Source organism: Lucilia sericata, unplaced genomic scaffold (assembly GCF_015586225.1).
Source record: "Lucilia sericata isolate MDLA Ls3-8-SP2 unplaced genomic scaffold, ASM1558622v1 Contig000903F_arrow, whole genome shotgun sequence".
In the NCBI taxonomy this organism is placed as follows: Eukaryota; Metazoa; Arthropoda; class Insecta; order Diptera; family Calliphoridae; genus Lucilia; species Lucilia sericata.
Genome location: NW_023994890.1, coordinates 180,001 through 185,515, shown reverse-complemented (window position 1 = coordinate 185,515; position 5,515 = coordinate 180,001). Strand labels below are relative to the sequence as shown.

Here is a 5,515-nt window from a genome sequence, read left to right as displayed (position 1 = left end):
CGCTAGATAGTAAACATTGGGATGCTTTAGATCGGTTTCTGCAATTTGGAGGGCATCTCACATTCGTTTGCAATGACACATAGACTTGTTTAATGTCATCCCTCATATGATCTCTTATTCTCTGCGAAAACCATCTCTACGCTCTAAATAAGATCAACTAATAAAATGCACACTACTTTTGCGACAAACCAAAAACACAAACACAACTGCTGCGGCCACATATCCGATGTATGAAAGAAAATCAAAAACAAAACAAATCAATGTTTAAAAGTTCGTTCATTATATACACATTTATTCGAATTTTTGTTTTATAAATATTTTCCTAATGTGGTGACTGTTTTGCTGTTTCGATTACTGCTGTTATTGCTATTGTGCCTGAATATTTTTGTTTTTTTCATTTTGAGCAACTTTTTCTTTAGACGAATAGACTACATTTACAAAGTAATGCAGTCACTGTGTTTCAGTGCATTCGAAGACATCGGCGCGTTAATAACGGTTGACGGTTAAATTTTAATTATTAAATAAAATCTATACAAAAATAAAAACCGAAAAATATACAAATTTATAAAACAAAAATATTATTACAAATACAAAAACAAAAGGATTTATATTATTTAAAGATTTTTTTGTTTAACAAAAAGTTATTACATTATTTGTGAGGTGAGTGTGTAATTTAAAGATAAAAATTAAACAAAAAAGCAAAAAAAAAATATTTAAAAGAAATAAAAAAATTAATTTTAAATAATTTATTTTACATTTAAATAAATAAAACTTTTAAAAAATTCTAAAAAATTTTAAACGAGAATTAAACTACAATATAATTTTTACAAAATAATTTAATAAAAAATTTTGAATTGTGTCAACAGTAAACTGTTGTAAAATGTTTATGATTTTATACGAGATCATAAAATATATCTACAAATGAAGTTTTTGGTGTTTGTTTAAAAATTTATGGAGTTTACTTTTTAAAACCATTTTCTGGAACATAGCACAAATATCAATATCTGGGGCCTTTGAAAAGTGTCTTTTAATTAAAAAATAATCACTACTAAATCGTTCCCTCTTATTAAACTAATACTATGTTTTGGATTAAATTTGTTCAGAAGTTTTTTTTTAATAGTGAAATTTTAAACTAAAATAAAAATCTAAAATTGGTTAAAAATTATGATTTTTCAAACTCTGCCTTCTGATCATATAAATTTTAAAGTTTTTGTTCTGAAATTTGTTAAAAAAAAAAGTTGAAATTCAAATTTGAAAGATATAAGAAGTTATGCCTCAACCACACAGGCCAACAAATTTTTCACCCAGAGACCAAAATATATTTTTTAAAAGTTTATGCTGTACCGAATACGAATCAAGCATCAGAATTTCTCCTTGGGGTTTTTGAGATATCGTGTCCTAAATTTTGAAAAAAACAGTTTTTGGATATATTTGAGATATTATAACTGTGCAGAGACACCTTTATTTAAACATAAGTTAGTTCTGCCGACTTTAAAATCAAGCTTCAACCTTCTACTTGTTTCTACTTCAAGATATCTTAACCTAAAAAGATTTCGGATTCAGCTGTAGTCTTTGGTTTTTGATTATTTTTTTTTTCAATTTTGTTATTTTAAAAATCTTTAATTTCAAAACCTAAATTAAAAAGTAATAGTAAGTTAGAAAGCTCGAAAAATGCTTTTCACTACTTTATTCATTAGTATTCTAACTCATTAGCAAGTACTTACTACACCCGCTTACAAATAACTACTTAAATAAGTACTCTCAAATAGGCAGTTAAAATTGTTCACACAGATTACAAACCAGGGCCTAGTTCAATGTCTTACAACTACTACTTAGTGATTTTATTGGGCATGGTGATCAAAAGTAATGTACTTATGTGTATCTGATTATACTTAGTTAAGTCATAATTAGATAACTTCAAAGTAATGCAGACGGTATGTGGTAGTCATTACGGAGTTTTTGTTGTATGCATTATTATCAGTTGTTCATGTTTGCCAAATTTTATTCTATTTGAACTATAGGAACTGATACAGAATTCAGTGACAAATTTTGCCTCAAAGTACTTGACAAAACAAGTTAAATATTCACAGTTCGATTGCGAATAGAAATTTTGAAAATATATGATCTGTTCAAATACAGAACAAATATAGCCACCATCAAAGTGAATTTCAAAAGGTGGACTTATGCATCCATCATTTTGTTATTCGTAGATTGATATTTCTCATTTTTAATAGCATCCTAGCAAAAACTAGGTAATGGCTTCCAATTGTAATTACTTACCTAACAACATACTTTTCAATGACTACTACATATCGTCTGGATTACCTAGAAGTAGTTTAATAAGGTCTTACTAATAATGTATTATATAAATACTTTCTAATTCATTAGTCATCTTGCTAGTGAAGATATAAAAGCTGTATACGTTTTCTCATGTGATTTACAATGACAACTTTTTCTAATTACTTGTAATCGTTTGTGGTAAGTACTTGCCTCCAATGACAACACTGAATTAAAATAATGCTATTGTGTAAGTAAATTTTAGCATTTTAACCCCTTGTATGGTAATGAAAGTTTTTAATGGGTCACATTATACTTTCAACACACAGCCTAAGGACAGACATAGTGACATGGCTAGATCTAGAATATACTATATACGGAGAATATATGTACATATGTATACATTTGTGTGGCATACTTAAGTGATGTGTATTTTAAAGAGAATATTCTGAATCGGTCAAAAAAGTGTAGTCGGAAACCTGCCAACCTCTATTTTCAAAATAGTTTTTAACAGGTATTGCAAAATGTGGCAGAGTTATCGTAATGGTATAGTATTCAGGGCAATTTTCGAATTAGTTCCATACGATAGAGGCAGCTTCGTAGTCTGATCAGCTTAATAGTCTGATCAGATTTTAAGAACTCATAACAGATAGGAACCTTTTAATCCTAACAAATACGGATCACTACCTTAGCGCCATGGATGTTTGGCTTTGTTGTCGATTCGGCGTATTGGTAATTTTTTACATTCAACATCTTAAGCTTCGGGTTATCACAATGGAGCCAATTTTCATACAATGGTTTTGATGCAATTTGAAAGCTATATCAAACTACATTTTCGACATGCAAAATCGTCTTCCAAGGTCTTTTAGCTTTAATTCGTATAACGCTTTTACTGTTTGAGTAACTCTTAATGATTTTATCAGCTCTTGTTAAGTGTGACAACCACTATATGCAGTAATGCCTACAATTCTTGCTCTTCAAACTTTTTTGACTGGTCTAGGTAATAATTGTCTTCTGTATCAAAACTATCACTATCACTGGACACCACAAACTATCACTCGAATGTTAAAACCAACGGAATACACTCAAGATATTTCTTTGATGTAAAATAATAACTTGTTGATGTAGGTTCCCTTAGTTTGGCAGAATATTAAGATATTTGCGAAACATATCCAGCAAAAAACAAGTAAGAATTTATAGTCGGTCATTGCCGACCATATGATAACCTACACCAGTGATTATGTTACAAATTTTGATTATTTTTTAATACTAAAGTATTTAATTTTTTTACCTTAATTCAGAAATATTTTAACTATTTGTTGACAAAAAAGACATTTTCTAAAAGAGGGGTTATATAGAGGCAGGGGGTTAATATGGACCTTATATATATTGTTAGAGGGATTTACGTCTACATCAGTTATTTATTGAGAATATCATCGTGTTATTTTAATGTTTCTAAGAGAATTTTTACCATCCAGCCATTTTCTAAAGGGGGTTTTGTATTAGGGATAGGGCCAAATGAGACCCCCGATCATTACGAAAATCAGCAGTATCATTAATACTTATATTAATGCTTATATAAAACTAAGTCTTGCTGATTTTTGAAGTATGCAAAAACTCGAAAGCCCTATTCGGGGGTTACGGTTGTATGAGGGCTATACGAAATAATGTACCGATTTTAACAATAGACTTCGTTCTTTGGTCAAAAGAATAGTATGTGCCAAATTTCATCACATTATCTTGAAAATTGCGACCTGTAGCGTGCGCACAAAGTTTAAATGGAAACACAGACAGACGACGGACAGACGGACATAGCTAAATGAACTCAGAAAGTGATTCTGAGCTGATTGGTATACTTTTAGGTAGGAGTAGGATCAAGATTTTTAAATGAAATGAAACGTTTGTTAAAATGCATCTGGATTCAAATTGAATTCTTATGAATTCTATTAAACATCAAATAAGTTAAGAAATAACGTGACAATATTTATCATCGGCCTATAAATGTATGTATGTGTATAGGATATAAGATTCTATAGCGATTTCATATATCCATTCAATAGTCTCTCTGTTGAAAGCACATACAGTAGAAGTTAAAAAAGCTTAAAATTATCACAAATACTTTCTGTAAATAAGCTTTGTTTTGAAATTAAAATGAGCAATATTGGTTCCCGATTTCACCTAACGCCCAACGAAATACTATTTGATTTTCCATCATAACAACTCTGGGCCACAAGTGGTTGGAAAGTTTTCCCTTATAGACGAGATCTTGAACCATCTGACTTCAACTTTTTCGATAGATGCAGTACGATCTCTAAGATGTGCTTATGTTCAGAACAGGTTATCCGAAAATAATTTGATTCGAACATGACCTCGAAAGGTAAACAATTCATTTGGAACGGAATAGATGTGCTGCAAGGATACTGTTTTTTAACCTACACCACTATAGTGTGCTTATACTATAGGTTTGTGCAGATGTTTGTTGAATTTGTGACCATATCGTACAAGCAGCATCTCTTCCCAAGGCACGTGTATAAACAATTTCAAAAGTTGCCCTTAACTGACCAAAATGCACATAAACTCAATGATAATTATAAGTTTTTTAATAACTTTTTTATCTTTTGTTTTATTTTCGCATTTTGTGTGTGTGTTTTTTTTTAAGCACAATAAGTTAGTTTTCGAGCTTTTCAAATTAAATGAATTAACATATTAAACATAAAACAAACAAATAAACTAATGCAAAAAGAATAAAGTTCGTGTTTGTTAACTTATTGACTTAAAAAGCGCAGCCTGTCTGTATTTTGTTAAACTTAAAATTTTTCTAAAGGAAAAAAAAAAAACTTAAATTTTTTTATATTTTGTCATTTGTTTATGGTCGTTTTAAATTCAATGCCATTTAAATCAAACTAAAGTTGTAGATTTATTGAACTAAATTTGTTCTAAAGTAAAAGCTGCAAAATTGAAAATAAAACGCAAAAATATATTCAATAGTTTAGAAAAAGCAAAAACACTGACTAAACAATGAAGTTATCTTAAAGCTTAATATAAAGAACATAAAAAAAGGTAAGAAAATTTAGAAACTTTGAAGGTTGCAAATTAGAAACAGTAGAATTGGTGGTCAGTTTGTGATGTTAAGTTTTTAGCATGACAATCGAAAGTTTTGCTTTCTGTTTTTTTATTATGATTGTTATTATATAACTAAAGTTATTTGAATTATTTATGTATATGATTAAGAACACAC

General features: G+C 29.3%; 1 protein-coding gene across 1 annotated transcript in view; it reads left to right on the top strand.

The window, feature by feature from the left end:
* The first annotated feature begins 439 nt into the window (after positions 1 to 439).
* Positions 440 to 5,515, top strand: part of LOC119608963 (protein CARMIL) — a 44,644-nt gene continuing 39,568 nt past the window's right edge. Inside the window, exon 1 of the mRNA XM_037963602.1 lies at positions 440 to 660. The gene's annotated coding sequence lies outside the window, so the exon portion shown is untranslated. The remainder of the gene's footprint in view (positions 661 to 5,515) is intronic.